Here is a 20,416-nt window from a genome sequence, read left to right on the forward strand (position 1 = left end):
CCCGGGATGGAGGGGGCTTTGATGATTTTTATTGCTTTTCCAAGACAGCAGGAAGTTTGGACGGAGTGAATGGATGGAAGGCTGGTTCGCATGATGGACTGGGCTCTTTGTAATGTCTTGCTGTCTTGGACAGAGCAGTTGCCATACTAAGCTGTTTTCTATGGTGCATCTGTAAAAATGGATGGGTCATTGTGGAAATGCTATATTTCCTTAGCCTCCTGAGGAAGTAGAGAAGTTTGTGTGCTTTCGTGCCATCCTGAGAAACATTCAAAATGGCTTTCTTCATGCTTTCCTTTTTATTCCCACATAAGAACAAGGAGCAGGAGTAGGCCATCTGGCCCATCGAGCCTGCTGCACCATTTAATAACATCATGGCTGATCTTTTCATGAACTCAGCTCACCATAATCCTTAATTCCTTTACTGTTCAAAAATCTGTCTATTTTTAACCTTAAAAACATTCAACCAGGTAGCCTCAACTGCTTCACTGGGCAGGGGATTCCACAGCTTCACAAACCTTTGGTACATCAGCACGTACCCCTCATAGTGTCTCTTGTTCATGGTGTCTGGGGACCAGTGTCTTTGGGAATGTTTTTAGGCAGGTTAGGGCTATATTCAGACATCCCCAGATTTGAAATCTATCTTCCTCAGTGCTGTCTTTTTTGTTCGGCAGACTGGCCTTAAAATCCTTCACCCACTGCTTTGTGCTGCTGCCAGGCTGTTTTTCAGGCCTTTCCCCCTTCTATTTGGCTGGCTTGTTGGGCTGGCCTAGCTTTATCCCTTACCTGAGAGACCGCAGTGTCACTGGGCTCCTCCATTCCACTGGTTTTGGTTCCATGCGTCTGGTCACCACAGCCACAATGTAGCAAGATCAGGCCTACACTCAGCCAAGTGAGCATCACCATTATTGTGAGCATTATTGAATATAACTATCTATATCATATATATGTATGGAATGATAAGACAGGACATCTTCTGGAACCTTGCAGACTCAGGCTCCAGTTCCTTAAACCAATGCTCCGTGGTCATTGTGGCATAATGGGATTTATTTAAATTGTATTGATGTGACTCTGATATTAGTGAGAGAGAAAACTGGGGTGGCACGGTGGCTCAGGGACAGCACAGTGGCTCAGTGGTTAGCACTGCTGCCTCACAGCACCAGGGACACGGGTTCGATTCTAACCTTGGGTGATTGTCTGTGTGGAGTTTGCACATTCCCCCCGTGACTACGTGGGTTTCCTCAGGGTGCTTCAGTTTCCTCCCACAGTCCAAAAGTGTGCAGGTCAGGGTGAATTGGCCGTGCTAAATTGCCCCATAGTGTTAGGTGCATTAGTCAGGGATAAGTGTAGGGAAATAGGTCTGGATGGTTACTCTTCAAAGGGTTGGTGTGGACTTGTTGGGCCGAAGGTCCTGTTTCCATACTGCAGGGAATCTAATCTAATCAAAACATCAGTCTGGCCTGAGCATGTGAAGAGAGAGATCTTAGCCACTACACTAGGGGGCTTTATTGCTACGTTCGGATGTAAATAAAGGACTGTTATAGTACAGATGTTAAAAAGCCTCAGAGATAATGATCAAGTGGTCTCAAGGATAGTAAACATATGGACACCCACAGCCCAAGATATTCCCATCTAGTGAAAGGGACTCTAAAATGAGACAGGAGCACTAGGTAGTCAGGAAGGCTAATGGAATATTGGCCCTCATGTCAAGGAGTTTGGAGTATAAGAGTAGGGACGTCTTACTGCCACTGTACAAGGTACTGGTGGGACCACATATGGAGTACTGTGAGCAGTTTTGGTCCCCTTATTTAAGAAAGTATATTTTCATTGGAAGCAGTTCAGAGAATGTTCACTAGGATGATCCCTGGTATGGAGGGATTGCTTTATGAGTTCAGGCTAAACAGGTAGGAACTCTACTCTCTGAAGTTTAGAACAATGGGGGTGTTCTCACTGAAGCATATTGGATCCTTAAAGGGCTTGACAGGGTAAATGTTGAGAGGATATTTCCCCTCATGCGAGAGTCCAGGATCAGACAGCAGAGTCTCAGGTTAAAATAGCCCCTAGCCCCAACTTAAGACTGAGATGAGGAGGTTGAGAGTCTTTGAAACTTCTTGCCACAGACAGCTGCGGAGGAAGGATCCTTGTGTATATTTAAGGCTGAGATAGATAGATACGTGATCAGTCAGGGAACCAAGGGTTATGGGGAAAGGCCAGGGAAGTGGACATAAGGCATGTCGGATCAAGTATGATCCTGTTGAATAGTGGAGCAGGCCTGAGGGGCCAAACAGCCCATTCCTGTTCCTATTTGTTATGGTCTTGGAAGACTCCAAAGGCAGCACAGCCCCAGAAAAGCCAATTTTCTGCACTGAAGTGCATAGATGATGTACATTGCTTCTCACAAATGGTGAATCAATTGGGAAAGTTTGTTGCTAACTTAATCAAAATTACTCAACCCCAAAAAAAACCTTTTGAAGAAAGGTCAGTGATGGTTTTGGCATCAGGAGCAGACTACAGCATATGTAAGAATTAATTAGAAGTCACATTCTATTGATGTTACGTTATAATCCAGGCTTATTCACTGCAGCAGCTGCAGATACATCATCGACTGGACTAGGTGCAGTCCTTATACAAGTATGAGCTGACAGAAACAAGCTGTTGGAGAAACACAGCAGTACTGGCAGCGTCTGTGAAGAGAAAGCAAAGTCTACTGACACTTCTTAAGAACTGGACTCGAAAGATTAATTCTGTTTCCTGTCGACAGAACTGCCGCCAGAACTGCTGACTTTCTTTAACAGTTCCTGTTTTTTTTGTTTCAGGTTTCCAGTATCTACAGCTCTTTGTTGTATTTCAGGGACAAAAATTGGTCTATTTTACATGGATAGGGTTGATAGGAGTCTGGACAGAGGTATGCAACTGCAGAAAAAGGCATTTTTACAATCACATTTCTAACATTTTTTTTAAATTTCAAAAATATACTTTATTCATAAAATATTTTGATGGTCCATAGAGTTGGTCATGCCATACATATGTAAACATTCCATTTCTTGCATACAGAGATCAGAATTTATCATTTGTATATACAGGTCTGTACGTTTATCAATCATATATCCATATATTTGGCGGAGGCGTCAGCGGAGCCCAAGTGACTGGGTGGGCCCTCTGTTCTTCTTTAGGCAGGCAGATGTTACACGGTGGCCTTTCCCCACCGCGCCTTGGCGGCAGCTGCCCCAAGCTTCAGCGCGTCCCTCAACACGTCGTCCTGGACCTTGGAATGTGCCAGTCTGCAACACTCAGTCGGGGTAAACTCCTTCATCTGGAAGATCAACAGGTTTCGGACTGCCCAGAGAGCGTCCTTCAGCGAATTGATGATCCTCCAGGCGCAGTTGATGTTCGTCCCGGGGAACAGACCATAGAGCACGGAGTCCCGCGTCACGGAGCTGCTCGGGATGAACCTCGACAAACCCCATTGCATTCCTCTCCAGACTTCTTCTGCGTAGGCACATTCCAGAAGGAGGTGTGTGACAGTCTCGTCCCCCCCGCAGCCACTTCGAGGGCAGCGTGCGGTGGGGCAGAGAGTCCGGGCGTGCATAAAGGATCTCACAGGCAGAGCCCTTCTCACCACCAGCCAAGCCATGTCTTGGTGCTTGTTGGAAAGTTCTGGCGATGAGGCATTCTGCCAAATGGCTTTGACAGTCTGCTCAGGGAACCGCTCGACAGGATCCGCCCTCTCCTTTTCCCGAAGGGTCTCAAGGACACTACGTGCTGACCACTTCCTGATGGACTTGTGGTCAAAGGTGTTTTTCTTCATAAACTTCTCCACGAAGGACAGGTGATACGGAACGGTCCAACTACTCGGAGTGTTCTGTGGCAGCGAGGCCAGGCCCATCCTTCGCAACACCGGGGACAGGTAGAACCTCAGTACGTAGTGACACTTGGTGTTTGCGTACCGGGGATCCACGCACAGCTTGATGCAACCACACACAAAGGTGGCCATCAGGGTGAGGGTGGCATTGGGTGTGTTTTTTCCCCCGTTGCCCAGATCTTTGTACAGCGAGTCCCTTCGGACCCGGTCCATCTTTGACCTCCATATAAATTGGAAGATGGCCCGGGTGACTGCAGCAGCACAGGTTCTGGGAATAGGCCAGACCTGTGCCACATATAACAGCAATGATAGTGCCTCACACCTGATGACCAGGTTTTTTCCCGCGATGGAGAGTGTCTGTAGCTTCCATCTGCCTAGTGTCTGCCTCACTTTGTTGATACGCTCCTCCCAAGACTTGGTGCATGCCCCAGCCCCCCCCAAACTAAATACCCAGCACCTTCAGGTGGTCGGTCCTGACGGTGAAGGGGATGGAGGATTGGTCGGCCCAGTTCCCGAAGAGCGTGGCCTCGCTCTTGCCTCGGTTTACCTTGGCTCCCGAGGCCCATTCGAACTGGTCACAGATGCACATGAGTCTGTGCACGGACAGCGGATTCGAGCAGAAAACGGTGACGTCATCCATGTACAGGGAGGCCTTAACCTGCAGGCCCCCGCTGCCAGGAATAGTCACCCCTCTCAGGCTCGCATCCTTCCTGATGGACTCGGCAAATGGCTCTATGCAGCACACAAACAAGGTAGGAGAGAGAGGGCAGCCCTGCCTGACTCCAGATCTGACTGGGAAGCTATCTGATTCCTACCCATTCTTGGAGACTGCACTGATGATGTTGGTGTAGAGCAGTCTGATCCAATTGCAGATTCCATCCCCAAAGCCCATTTTGGAGAGAACATCTCTCATATACATGTGTGATATCCTGTCAAAGGCTTTCTCCTGGTCCAGGCTGATGAGGCAGGTGTCCAACCCTCTGTCCTGCACGTAGGCGATCGTATCCCTGAGGAGTGCGAGACTCTCAGCGATCTTCCTGCCCGGTACAGCACAGGTTTGGTCAGGGTGAATCACTGACCCCAGAGCAGACCTGACCTGGTTGGCGATAACCTTTGACAAAATTTTGTAATCCGCATTCAACAGTGAGATTGGTCTCCAATTTTTGAGTTCCTCCCTCTCCCCCTTCCGCTTGTAGATGAGGGTGATGATGCCTTTCCTCATGGTACCTGCCCGAAGCATACTGACATACACCTCCAGCATGTCCTGGCCAATCGAGTCCCACAGAGTGGAATAGAGCTCAACCGGTAAGCCGTCGCTTCCGGGAGTTTTATTCTTTTCGAAGGACTCGAGAGCCTTGGTCAGCTCGTCCAGAGATAGCGGCTGGTCCAGCCTCTCCCGTGTTCTGTCGTCTAAGACCTCCGTGATAGAGGATAGGAACAACTGGGAGGCCGTGCTGTCGGTTGGCTTCACATCATACAGATTGGCATAGAAGGATTTGTTGATCCTCATGATGTCAGCCTGAGATGGCGTTATCGAGCCATCTTCTTCCTTCAGGCTGCTGAGCACAGAGCTCTCTTTGTGCACCTTCTGGAAGAAGAAACTGAGCGGACCCTGGACCGGAAGATTATCCTGGAGGCCTCCGAGGCAAAGAGCGAGGCTTGCTGGCCCTTCACCTCCTTAAGGTCCTCGGTGACATCGACCCTCATCGTCTGCAGCAGGAGCAGATTCTGCATACTTTCCTGGAGCTGGGACAGTTTTCCCCGGCTCTCTCTCGCCTCCTGAACACCTTTGAGGATGAAGAACCTCTTGATGCTCCCTTTTACTGTTTCCCACCAGTCCGCTGGAGACTCAGAGGGGCTTCACGGTTCTCCAACCTGTGTAGTCCCTCTTGAGCTCCTCAATGTTTCCCGGGGTCAACAGCTTTGTGTTCAGCTTCCACGTTCCCTTACCAGCCCGCTGTTCGTCCTGTAGGTGACAGTCGGCCAGCAGGAGGCAGTGGTCAGAGAAGAACACCGGCTTGACGTCGGTGGATCTGACTGAGAGCATTCGGGACACAAACAGGTAATCTATCCTTGAGCGGATAGACCCGTCTGCCCGTGACCGGGTGTATCTACGCTGCGCTCCATCTGCAGGGGTGCTGAAGACATCATGCAGCTTGGCATCTTTTACCGTTTCCATCAGGGGTCTGGACGTAGCGTCCGGTTTACTGTCCCTCCCACCGGATCATCCATCTGCATCAATGATACAGTTGAAGTCTCCAAGAAGCTGCACCTAGGTACCTTAGTACCTAAGATGGTGTTGTAAGTAGTGGCATATGAACTTTTCACTCTACTCATTTGAGTACATGTGACAATAAAGCTAATTCAATACAATTCAATTCATGTGGGGATGTGAAAAATTAGCTACTATCTCACAATGGAGAAAACGGAGCACAAACCTTTAGTAATATCATTGTGGGTGAGAGAAGTCACAAAAATGTCTCTGCACTTTCAAATCTTCAGATTCAGGCTGATGACGTTGGATCATAGTCTCAGTTCCAGGCAAGGTGCAAGAAGTGGCAACAAATTCTCAAGGATAGCCATAGATCAAGCAGAAAAAGCGGATCTTGTTTTTTTTTCAGTAGGAGTAGACTCATATTCACCAGCAAGTGAGGGAAACTCAAATTCAGGCAGTTCAAAAAATCCAACAAGAATCATCGGAGGTCTCATAACACTGTCTGCAAGGGTGGTTCAAATATAATCCAGTAGACCGAGTGCTGTATCCAGTCTCATGAGCGCGAACAGCAGTAGACCATAGTGGAAGGTTCATTGGCATAAACTATGAAATGATTCTCTCATACTTGAGACAGGAGAGATCTTATGGAAAGTGCTCATGTGACCTCCAGTCTCGCATTCTATGACACATTTCTCTTTCTTTATGGCAGTGACTTCTCCGATCCACAGCGGCATGCCGACTGACATATGTGGAATGTCAGAGTCTGTGCAACTTAGAGGGAACGTTTGATCAGGGAATCATGAGGTACAAAACAAGGAACACAGCAATCACCATGGTGACCAGACCTTTCAAAAGATGTTCAGAGTTATATTGCATCATGCCAAGTGCCAACAGCAGCTAATGATCTCATCAATGTTTCTGGAAAGGCCTTGGGAAAGGCTAGCAACAGATGTTTACCATTTTAGAGGGCAGATGTTTTTAGTCCTGGTTGACTATTATTCTAGCTTACTTCATTCATGCAACGCGCCCTCAGAGATCAGACGCAATCACCACCCCATCAGTCTACTCTCGATCATCAGTAAAGTGATGGAAGGTGCTATTAAGCAGCACCTGCCCAGCAATAAGCTACTCAGAGATATCCAGTTTGGATTCTGCCAGGGCCACTCAGATCCTGACCTCATTACAGCCATGGATGAAAGGGCTGAATTCCAGAGGTGGGGTGAGAGTGACAGCCCATGGCATTAAGGACACAATCAACTGAATATGGCACCAAGGAGCCCTAGCAAAACTGGAATCAATGGGCATCAGGGGGGTAAACTCTCCGCCATATGGAGTCATACTTGGCACATATGAACATGGTCATAGTTGTTGGAGGTCAATCATCTCACCTCCAGGTCACCTCTGCAGGAGTTCCTCAGTGTAGTGTCCTGGGCCCAACCATCTTCAGCTGCTTCATCAATGACTTCCCTCCATCATAAGGTCAGAAGTGGGGATGTTGACCGATGCTTGCACAATGTTCAGCACCATTTGCAACTCCCCAGACACTGAAGCAGTCCATGTCCAAAGGTAGCAAGATCTGAATAGCCAGGCTTGGGGGCTGAAACGTGAGAAGTAACATTTGTGTCACCAAACTACCAGGCAATGACTATTTCCAATGAGATAATCTGGCCATCACCCTTCACATTCAATGACATTACCATCACCAAATCCACCCCATCGCATCCTGTGTATTGCCATTGACCCATAATCTGTATAGGACTAGTCATATAAATCCTGAGAGTATGACAGCAGGTCAGAGGCTAGGAATACTTCAGTGAGTAACTCACTGCCTGACTCCTGAAAGCTCATGTCCGCCATGGGTGAAGAACATAAATAAAGTAGCTATTCTTAAAATAATGATACATTGAATCCTTTCTCCACAGACAGTACCAAGTAGACTTTGTCCGTTTCAGAGTCCAGCACAATAGTGCGTGACTGCTGCATTGTCGGATGTGCCTGCCACTGAATAAGGAGTTAGACTTTGTCTCACCTACTTGTGCAGGTTAATACAAACATTCCCAGAAAATTCTAAAGGGACAGAGAATTCTACTGGATGAGATTCACTCCTCGATCAATGATCTTCCCCACAGAATCACCACTGAACTTTCTCCCTGCAGCTTCTGACACCTCTCTCTGCTCAAACAGCTTGGCAATTTTCTTTTTCTTCCCCTCAGGAGGTGAGTGACCCTGGAAAGGAGGCAGCCCTACCCTGCTGCATCACTAAGGTGGCCTTGTTCAGTTTTGTCCTTCTACTAATGGTGCACAATGATATTGAGTTGGGAACTCCTCTGTATCCGGCATATGTGGAATAATGGTGGCATTGTGGTAATGTCACTGGATTATCATAAAATCCCTGCAGTGTGGAAACAAGTCCTTCGGCCCAACAAGTTCACATCAATCCTCTGAAGAGTAACCCACCAGGACCCATTCCCCTACCCTATTGCTCTACATTTACCCATGACTAATGGACCTAACCTATACATCCCTGACCACTATGGACAATTTAGCATGGTATATCCACCTAACCTGCACATCTTTGGACTGTGAGAGGAAACTGGAGCACCCGGAGGAAACCCACACAGACCCCACAGGGAGAATGTGCAAACTTCACACAGTCGCTCAAGGCTGGAATCGAACCCAGGCGCTGTGAGGCAACAGTGCTAACCACTGAGCCACCTTGTGCCCTAAAGGATTAGTAGCCAGAGTGCAGGCTAATGGCCTGTGGATATGAGATTCAAGCCCCACTGTGGAAGGTGGTGAAGTCTGAATTCAATAATGGCCAAAACAAAACTGAGAAGCCAGGCTAACGTTTACTAACTCCCTTTACTAAGGGAATTCTGTCATCCTTTACCAGGTCTGGCCTACATATGACTCCATGACAGATGTTAAGCTATAGTTTCCTGTATTATGCCTTCTTCCATTCTTGAATAGAGGAATTATATTTGCTACTTTCCAGTCTGATGAACTTTTCCTGTTTTTACGAAAATTTGGAACATCAACACAAATACATCATTAGTGACCTTAGGAAGAAATCCATTAGGACCTGGGTCTAGTCAGACTGCAATGTGGTTGTCTCTTAACTGCCCTCTGGGCAATTGGGAACAGGTAATGAATGCTGACTTAGCCAGGGATAGCATATCCCATGAATGGACATGAAAACAAAGTGATCCACAGGTAATGAAGAAAGGAAAATTGCACACGTCAAGATGTTGTGTCACTTGGGGAAGAAACCTGGAGAGGCTGGACTCAATAACCTTGCTGCTCCTCAGAGGCTGAAGCTTCTGGGTAGAGAACTGCTCACCAAAACGTCTTGATGAGTTGCTCCTGAACCTTTTGGCTGCAGATACAATGCACTGGTAATGGAGAGTATAAACATTGAGCTTTGTGGCTTGGGATCTGAACAGTTGGTACCATCTAACTGAGAGATTAACATTTTGTTTAAAATCCTTTTGAGTCATTTGAAAGGACAAACAGTAATGTGCTCCTCACAGGAGTATTGAGTGACTTCCATGCTTTGTCAATAGATGTTGATCCAGCTTCTAGTCATTGACTGGTCCTCTCGAGCTAGACTGAGAATGGGAAGTTATTGTAGATAATTAAGAAATGGTGGATTCATTTACCAAACGAACAAATATTTTGCTTCTGTTTTCACCTTGCAGGATAAAAAAAGGAATCGGGACAGGCAGCAGAGGAAAGTGGCCGAGCAGAGGCTGATAGCTAAGTTCGGTACCCATAGGGAGGGCCTCAACCAGGACCTTGGGTTCATGTCACATTACAGGTGATCACCATTGCACTACACACACACACACACACTCTCACATACACACACATACAAACACACACACACAAAGATATTCCTACACACACACAGTCTCATATACACACGGACATAGGTACACACAGACGCGCACACAGACACCCACACACACCCTTATTGACACACATACTCCCACACTCACACATTCACCCCCTCTCAGACTTAAGACACACACACACACACACTTTCTCACACTCACAACCCCCACCCCAGACAGACACACACACAGACAAAGACCCACATGCACACATATATTTTGTGTGGTGAATTTTTTTGTACTTGCAGAGTTACATTGCACTTTGCTCAAAAACTACATACATTCATATAGAACTCTGAGCTCAAAAACTACATGAATTTATGTAAAACTCTGTTATCTCACTTTTTAGATTGGAATCAATCTAAACATCAGGTCATAGACAGAGAACACAGGGGGCTAACACCTTCAACATATTGTCTAGCTATCACCATTGTTAACAGCTAACCCGAGAATGCAACTTTAAAAAAAAAGGTTTTGTGATTTACACATGAAAGAAGTAAAACTATCACTGTATTCTAACAGATGAAAGGCTTAACAGACAATCAATTCTTCAATGTATAATTTCAGTTACATCACACGGCAAATTTTTGCTATAAATTCTGTGTTACGATCGAGCCCTCCACAATCACCTGATGAAGGAGCGTCGCTCCGACAGCTAGTGTGCTTCCAATTAAACCTGTTGGACTATAACCTGGTGTTGTGTGATTTTTAACTCAAGAAGGGGAAGGAAGAATGGAACCTGATGAAATTACACACAAGATGTTGTGTCACTTGGGGGTGAAACCTGGTGATACCAAGTAAACTGATGGAGCTGCAGTCTGACTAGGCCCAGGTCCTGATGGATTTCAACCTAGAGTCTTTAAAGTGGTAAGAGATATGTTAGTGTTAATGTTCCAAATTTTTGTAAATACAGGAAAGTTTCATGGACCGGAAAGTAGCAAAAATAACCTCTCCATTCAAGAATGGAAGAAATCAGAATGCAGGAAGCTCTAAGCTTAACATTTGTCATGGAGAAAGTGTTAGAAAAGATCATTAAGAAGGTTAGACCTGGGCGCTTAGCAATGTTTGAGGTAATCAGGGAGACTCCATATGATTTTGTCAAAGGGAAATCAATTAATTGGAGTTATTCGAGGGAGTAACGTGCTGTGGACAAAGGCGAGTCTGTTTACACACTGTACTTGGATTTCCAGAAGGCATTTGACAAGGTGCCACAAGAAAAAAGGTATTGTACAAAGTAGAAGCACATGGTGTTGAGGGGAACATTATTAGGATAGAAGATTGGCTGGCTGACAGAAAACAGGGAGTGTTCAGGAATGGGTCTTTTTTTTTGATTGGCAGGATGTGATGAGTGAGGTCCCACAGGTGTCTGGGTTTGGGGCTCCACTTTTCACAAGTTACATCAGTGACTTAGACGAGGGGAGCGGAGGCAATGCAGCTAACTTTGAAATAGACAGGGAGATCCATTATGAAGAAGACACAAGGATGTTTGCAGATTGATATAGATAGATTCGAGTGATTCGGCAAAAAGCTGGCAGATGAAGTACAATGTGGGAAAATGTGAACCTCTTCGCATTGGCAGCAAGAATGAAATAGGAGAGTATTACTTCAATGCAGAATGACTGTAGAGTTTTGATATTCAGATCTAGATATTCCAGTGCATGAATCACAAAATGTTAATATCCAAGTATGGCCAAGAGGCTAATGGAATGCTATCCTTCAGTATGAGAATGGCTGAAAAATATAAGTTATGTCTGAATTATACACAGTGTTAGTGTTGCAAGAGACCACCTCTTGCAGGCTGTGTGCTGTTTCTGTCTGCTAATTTAACTGATTGACTGATTTATTGTTGTCACAAGTACTGAGATACAATGAAAGATGTTGTTTTGTGTGCTACACAGGCAGATTGTACCATACAAAGTGCATCAGGATAGCAGAACCAAGTGCAGAATACAATGTTACAACCATGGAGAAAGTGTAGAAAGAGAGAGAGCAGAATTAATATATGTGAGGACTATTCAAAAGTCTGATAATAGCAGTGATAGAAGAGGGAGGAAGAGAGTATAACCAGGGTGGGAGGAGTCTTTAATTATGTTGGTTCTTTCCTGAGGCAGTGGGAAGTATAGACGGATGGATGAAGGGTTGGTTTGTGTGATGGACTGGTCTGTGTTCACAACTTTCTGTAACTTCTTGTGGTCTTGGGAGTAGCAGTTGCCAAACCAAGCTGTGATGCATCCAGATAGGATGCTTTCTGTGTTGCACATATGAAAGTTGCTCAGTGTCCTTATGGACATGCCGGATTTCCTTCGCCTCCTGAGGAAGTAGAGACGTTGTTGAGCTTTCTTGACCATCATTTCGACATGGATGGACCAGGACAGTTTAGATTACTTACAGTGTGGAAACAGGCCCTTCGGCCCAACAAGTTCACACCGACCCGCCGAAGCGTACCCACCCAGACCCATTCCCCTATATTTACCCCTTCACCTAACACTATGGGCAATTTAGCCTGGCCAATTCACCTAACCTGCACATTTTTGGATTGTGGGAGGAAACCGGAGCACCCGGAGGAAACCCACGCAGACACGGGGAGAACGAGCAAACTCCACACAGAGAGCCGCCCGAGGCGGGAATTGAACCCGGGTCTCTGGCGCTGTGAGGCAGCAGTGCTAACCGCTGTGCCACCGTGCCGCCCACAAATGAATGTATTGGAGGCAATTTAGAGGGGATTCACCAGATTGATAACTGGGATGAGCGTGTTGTGTTATCAAGAACCTTTCGACACACTGGGCGTATTTTCACTGAAGTTTAGAAAAATTAGGGGTAACCTGATTGAAGTTTACAAGATTCTGAGCGTTCTTGACAAAGTGGATGTGGAAATGATGTGGGTGAGTCCAGAACCAGAGGGCACTGTTTATATATTAGAAGCTGCCCTTTTGGGGTAGAGATGAGGGGAAAGATTTTCTCTCAGAGGATTTGTAAGTTCCAAAGAACTTTGGGGCTGCCTGTACTTGAAGGTAATGGTGGTGGTGAGGGTTGGGGTTTGTGGTGGTGGAGGAGGAGGTGGGAATGTGGGAGAATGGTCATTAAATATTTTAAAGCAGAAGTCAATAAATTTCTTTTTGAAAGTTATTGGAGGTGAATGGGAAAGTGGAAATTGAAACACAAAAAGGTCAGCCATGATCTAATTGAATAGCGGGGGAGGCTTGAGTAAATGAATAGCTGACTACTGCCTGAACTTCAAATGTTCAACTGTTCCAAGATGCCAATGGTGGTAGTGCTGGTAACTGAATGGGAGATGGCTAGACTTTCCCTTCCTTGTGATGGCTATGAACCACCATGTGTCAATGCAGATCTGAACGTTATCCAATACCTACTGGAGGCAGGAATGGGTTGTCAGAGGAGCCTATGATTGGAGCTGAACATTAAGATTAGGCCTTGCTCCTGAACATAATGTCAGAGGAAAGCTGATTGAACCAAGCTCAGATAACTGCATCTGAGATCCTTGCCTGAAGAACCATAGCAATGATGTCCTTGATCTGTGATATTTGACCCCTAATAACAGTGACTATCCTTCCAGATAGTCAGGTATAGCTGCAGGTGAATGGCTTGTCCCTTCAACACCCCCTTACTGTTAATTTCTGTTGTGTGATTGGGCTAGTGGATATGGGTTTCATGCTTAGCTGAATGTTTGATGCTGAGGGTCATCACTTGCCCTTCATATCTGACATAAAAATGCAGAAGAAGAGTAGGCCTCTCAGCCCTTTGATCCTGCCCCACTATTCAATAAAATCATGGCTTAGCTGATTCAACTCTACACTGAGCTCTTGACTCGATGTCAACATCAAGGCAAGTGAAGATTTAAGTGTTTGTGTAATCCCAGACTGTCAATATGTAGCTTATTGGTGAGTCCTTTCATTATCTTATAGTTGATTGGGAATACAGAGGGCGATAATTGGCTAGGTGGGGGAGATTTGGCTTTCTGTTTAGAGATGGGATATATCTGGGCAGACTTTTCAGTTGGGTACATGTTGGAATTGTATATGACTCTTTGACATTATGACTGTATGTCTATAGATCATCAAACCCCCAGATCGGTAGTGCTCTCAGCTTTTGTGGTGGTCAATGTATTTTTAACATCTCACTGGAACAAACTGAGTCATTAAATGCTGGTTCCTATGTTTACAAGTTGTCAGAAAGGAGTCTGACAGATCTTCATTTTGCTCTTTTGATAAGACAATACTTGCAAACACATTCTCCTTAGCCTTTGCGCTCACTGAGTTTCACTATGGTTGAGGCTGCATTTGCTAATGAGGCTATCACTTCATCCTCTGCACCCAGTCAGTCTGTCTTTTCTGCCATCCTCATTTCCGAGCCATGTACTTCACACTCATGGGCCATTAATTTCTGCAGGTTTGCTGGCCAGGAGACGCTCCAATTCCTACAGCCTGCTGTTCGGCATGTAGGATGGTTTACAGGCTGATAATCAACCTCTTTGACCCTGCACTGAGTGTACCTTCCAGGATACAACACGTCCTGGTTTGGGATGCAAACCCAGAGCATCTGGCCCAGAAATAGGGAGGCGACTAATGCGCCCCAAGACCTCCTCCTGCCTGTGGTTTGACCACATAAACACGGGGGAAATGATTGAACTTTAATAATTATTCCCAGAACTTTGGGATTGTCCCGGAAATGCTACCAAACCTGACAAAAAAAAAAGCACCTGCTTCTTACATTGATTTGGTGAAACCTTTCCCAAAAGTAGGAAATCTGCTACATTCAAGCAGCTGAGGGAGAGCAAAAGTTCAATATTTTGATGTGATCCATGTTTCAAAACCTCTTTGATATGAAAGGCAGGAAAATGATAGACAGACACCTGGAGGGCAATGACAGAGGTGTGAGTGAGACAGGACCTCCCACAAAGTAGGGAGGTTAGGAATAGGTTAGGAATGATGTGAGGAGAAGTTTAGATATTGTACCTAATTCTTTGGAAAGAAAGAACATGCATTTATTTAACCTCTTTCCAAGCGTTTTACAGTAATGAGAGAATGTTCGATGTGTAGTCACCATTGTAATGCACCCAATTTACACACAGCATGTTCCTGCAAACAATGTGATAACAATTAAAAAATCTGCTTTTGCAACTTTTGAGGATATCAGGACTCTGAGAAGAGCTCCCTCTATTTTTTATTTATTCATTTGTGGGATGTTGGTGTTGCTGACTGGAAGCATTTATTGCCCAATCATAGTTGCCCTGGATAAAGTGGTGGGGAGCTGCCTTCTTGAACCATTGCAAGGGAGTTAGAGAGGGAGTTCCAGGGTTTTAACACTGAAGCAACTGTGATAATTATCCAAATGAAGATTGTGAGTGGCTTGGTGGGGAAATTGCAGGTAGTTTTTTGTTCGTCTTTAAGATGATGACATTTAATGCCCATCTTTAATTGCCCATGGGGCAGTTAAGAGCCAACCACATTGCTGTGGGTCTGGAGTCACATGTAGCCCAGACTAGGGAAGGATGGCAGATTCCTTTCCTAAAGGACATTAGCCAATCAGGTGAGTTTTTTGATGATCAACAATAGTTTCATGGCCATCATTAGACTCTTAATTGCAGACCTTTATTGAATTAAAATTCCACCATCTGGTCATGGCAGGATTTGAGCCTGACAGAACTTTACCTGGTTCTGGATTAGTGGTGCTGAAAGAGCACAGCAGTTCAGGCAGCATCCAAGGAGCTTCGAAATCGATGTTTCGGGCAAAAGCCCTTCATCAGGAATAAAGGCAGTGAGCCTGGAGCGTGGAGAGATAAGCTAGAGGAGGGTGGGGGTGGGGAGAAAGTAGCATAGAGTACAATGGGTGAGTGGGGGAGGGGATGAAGGTGATAGGTCAGGGAGGAGAGGGTGGAGTGGATAGGTGGAAAAGGAGATAGGCAGGTAGGACAAGTCTGGACAAGTCATGGGGACAGTTACTGAGCTGGAAGTTTAGAACTAGGGTGAGGTGGGGGAAGAGGAAATGAGGAAACTGTTGAAGTCCACATTGATGCCCTGGGGTTGAAGTGTTCCGAGGCGGAAGATGAGGCGTTCTTCCTCCAGGTGTCTGGTGGTGAGGGAGCGGCGGTGAAGGAGGCCCAGGAACTCCATGTCCTCGGCAGAGTGGGAGGGGGAGTTGAAATGTTGGGCCACTGGGCGGTGTGGTTGATTGGTGCGGGTGTCCTGGAGATGTTCCCTAAAGCGCTCTGCTAGGAGGCGCCCAGTCTCCCCAATGTAGAGGAGACCACATCGGGAGCAACGGATACAATAAATGATATTAGTGGATGTGCAAGTAAAACTTTGATGGATGTGGAAGGCTCCTTTAGGGCCTTGGATAGAGGTGAGGGAGGAGGTGTGGGCACAGGTTTTACAGTTCCTGTGGTGGCAGGGGAAAGTGCCAATATGGGAGGGTGGGTTGTAGGGGGGCGTGGACCTGACCAGGTAGTCACGGAGGGAGCAGTCTTTGCGGAAGGTGGAAAGGGGTGGGGAGGGAAATATATCCCTGGTGGTGGGGTCTGTTTGGAGGCCTCATCTTCCGCCTCAGAACACTTCAACCCCAGGGCATCGATGTGGACTTCAACAGTTTCCTCATTTCCCCTTCCCCCACCTCACCCTAGTTCCAAACTTCTATCTCAGCACTGTCCCCATGACTTGTCCGGACTTGTCCTACCTGCCTATCTCCTTTTCCACCTATCCACTCCATCCTCTCCTCCCTGACCTATCACCTTCATCCCCTCCCTCACTCACCCATTGTACTCTATGCTGCTTTCTCCCCACCCCCACCCTCCTCTAGCTTATCTCTCCACGCTTCAGGCTCACTGCCTTTATTCCTGATGAAGGGCTTTTGCCCGAAATGTCGATTTTGAAGCTCCTTGGATGCTGCCTGAACTGCCGTGCTCTTCCAGCACCACTAATCCAGAATCTGGTTTCCAGCATCTGCAGTCATTGTTTTTACCTCAGAACTTTACCTGGGTCACTGGATTAACAGTCCAGTGATAAGACCACTAGGACATTACCTCCCCATGAGGTACCCATGTATCCTCTTCGAACATGCCTCAGGATGAGTCGGCAGTTTAACACCTTGCTTGAAAGATGACCCTTCTGACAGTGCAGCACTCCCTCAGTTAGGCTCTGCAGCAGAGAAGGTCTGCCTTCCCTTTGCTGTTTGAGGATGACACTATATACAGTGCATCACTCACCCCATGCTGCACTGGAGTTTCAGCCTCGATATTTAAATGCAGGCCCTGATATGGGGTTTGACTTGGAACATTCTGAAACCGAGATGAGAGCCGCAGTTGGCATAAAGATCATTGTGAGATAATCTCGCAGGCTGAGCTAATAAACAGTAGGGAGAAAGCAGGTATGGAGCATGACGTTAACTTCTGTTGGCGGTGTATAATACCAGGGAATTGAATTGAATTGGCTTTACTGTCTCATATACTCAGATGAGAACAGTGAAAAGTTTAGAAGTCGCCATTTACACAACCACCTTAGGTACAAGGGTACCTAGGTACATCTTCATCAGTAAAGGTCTTAGTAAAAAAAATTAGACAAAGAAGTAAAACATCGAGCATTGCAGATTGTAGGAATAAATTAGAAATGCCCATCGATCCCAGTCCACACTGGCACCGAGCTTCCATTCCGTTCCAGCTCTTGACTCCAGGCTGTGCTGGGCTACATCTTGAGGCTTACAGCCCGCTCTGGAATCATCTTGAGTCTGGAAATCCATGCTGAGGCCAAGCCAGGCTCAAAGACCACCACCTCGTACTGGTAAAAGACCACCACGCCAGGCAGAGAGACTGACATGCTGGGCCGAGAGGCTGCCATGCTGGGCTGAGAGACCACCATGCTGGGCCGAGAAACCGCCATGCTGGGCAGAGAGACCACCATGCTGGGCAGAGAAACCGCCATGCTGGGCAGAGAAACCGCCATGCTGGGCAGAGAAACCACCATGCTGGGCAGAGAGAGATCGCCATGCTGGGCAGAGAGACTACCATGCTGGGCTGAGAGAGATCGCCATGCTGGGCTGAGAGAGATCGCCATGCTGGGCTGAGAGAGATCGCCATGCTGGGTAGAGAGATCGCCATGCTGGGCAGAGAGACCACCATGCTGGGCTGAGAGACTGCCATGCTGGGCCGAGAGAGATCGCCATGCTGGGCAGAGAGACCACCATGCTGGGCAGAGAGACCACCATGCTGAGCAGAGAGACCACCATGCTGGGCTGAGAGAGATCGCCATGCTGGGCAGAGAGACCACCATGCTGGGCCGAGAGAGATCGCCATGCTGGGCAGAGAGACCACCATGTTGGGCCGAGAGAGATCGCCATGCTGGGCAGAGAGACCACCATGCTGGGCTGAGAGACTGCCATGCTGGGCCGAGAGAGCTCGACATGCTGGGCAGAGAGACCACCATGCTGGGCAGAGAGACCACCATGCTGGGCCGAGAAACCGCCATGCTGGGCTGAGAGACTGCCATGCTGGGCCGAGAGAGACTACCATGCTGGGCTGAGAGGCCGCCATGCTGGGCCGAGAAACCGCCATGCCAGGCTGAGAGACTGCCATGCTGGGCAGAGAGACCACCATGCTGGGCCGGGAGACCAGCACACCAGGCTAAGAGACTGCTATGCTGGGCCGAGAGACTGCCATACCAGGCTAAGAGACTACCATGCTGGGCCGAGAGACCGCCATGCCAGGCTGAGAGACTGCCATGCTGGGCAGAGAGACCACCATGCTGGGCCGAGAGACCACCACGCCAGGCTAAGAGACTACCATGCTGGGCCGAGAGACTACCATGCTGGGCCGAGAGACTGCCATGCCAGGCTGAGAGACCGCCGTGCTGGGCCGAGAGACCGCCATGCCAGGCCGAGAGACCGCCATGCCAGGCTGAGAGACCACCATGCCAGGCCGAGAGACCGCCATGCTGGGCTGCTGTGAAACCACTGCGCTGGGATGGGAGTTCACCACGCCGGGCCAAGAGGACACCAAGCCAGGCTGAGAGGCCCATATGTTAGGTCTACACTGAGGCTAGGAGTTGGAAGCCAAGAAGAATGAAGAGAGAAGAAGAAGAAGAAAACATAAAAAGAAAACATAGAAAGAAAAAAAGGAGCAAAGGAAATAGATGGTGCAAACAAGTTCCAGCTGAAGTGTCCGATTTTGCCACCATATTGGATCAGTGGAATTCATGTCATCCACAGAGGTTTTGGATGACATTTTGGATGATAACTGAATGTTGTTATTATTAATAATTTGCGCATTGGCACCAGAAAAGAAATGACCACAGTAGTTGTGGATTGTTGTAAAAAACCCAACTGGTTCAGGATGCTTCCACAGAAGGATGCTTCCACAATGTCCCTCCGAAAGCCAGTGTGCTTCCAATTAAACCTGTTGGACTATAACCTGGTGTTGTGTGATTTTTAACTTTCCACAGAAGGAGACTGTCTACTCTGGGTGACTGTTCGAAGGGGAGGAAACAGCCCGTGGAGGGATCCCCTGTGGCCGTTCCCCTGAAAAACATGTATACTGTTTTGTACACTGTTGAGGGGGACGACTTACCATGGGTTTGCAGTGGGGCCCAGGTCTCTGGCACCGAGCCTGTCCCTGTTGCACAGAAGGGAAGGAGGGAAAGGAAGAGAGTGTTAGCCATTGGCGACTCGATAGTTAGAGGCTCAGATAGAAGGTTTGTTGGCAGCGAATGAGACTCACGGTTGGTGTGTTGCCTCCCAGGTGCCAGGGTCCATGATGTCTTGGATCGTATCTTTGGGGTCCTGAAGGGAGAGGGTGACCAGCCTCAAGTCGTTGTCTGTGTAGGTACCAACGACATAGGTAGAAAGAGGCATAGGGATGTAAGGCAGGATTTCAGAGAGCTAGATTGGAAGCTGAGAGCTAGAACAAACAGAGTTGTTATCTCTGGTTTGTCACCCGTGCCACGTGATAGCAAGGCAAGAAATAGAGAGAGATATCAGCTGAACACATGGCTGCAAGGATGGTGCAGGAGGGAGGGTTTCAGGTTCTTGGATAATTGGGGCTCATTCTAGGGAAGGTGTACCAACAGGACGATCTTCACTTGAACCAGAGGGATACTAATATCCTGGATGGGAAATTTGCTGGTGCTATTCGGGTGGGTTTACACTAGCTCAGCAGGGGGATGGGAACCGGAGGTGTAGTTGCAGTGCACAGGAGGATGAAAGAAGGAAGGACAGGGACAGGATTTCAGGGTCACAGGAATGTGCTGGCAGACAGCGAAGTGGTTTGAAGTGTGTCGACATCAACACCAGAAGTATCCGAAATAAGGTAGGTGAGCTTGCAGCATGGATAGGTACCTGGGACTTCGATGTTGTGACCATTTCGGAGACATGGGTAGAGCAGGGTGAGGAATGGATGTTGCAGGTTCCAGGGTTTAGATCTTTCATTAAGAACAGGCAAGGCGGTAA

This window comes from Chiloscyllium punctatum, chromosome 3 (assembly GCF_047496795.1).
Source record: "Chiloscyllium punctatum isolate Juve2018m chromosome 3, sChiPun1.3, whole genome shotgun sequence".
NCBI lineage: Eukaryota > Metazoa > Chordata > Chondrichthyes > Orectolobiformes > Hemiscylliidae > Chiloscyllium > Chiloscyllium punctatum.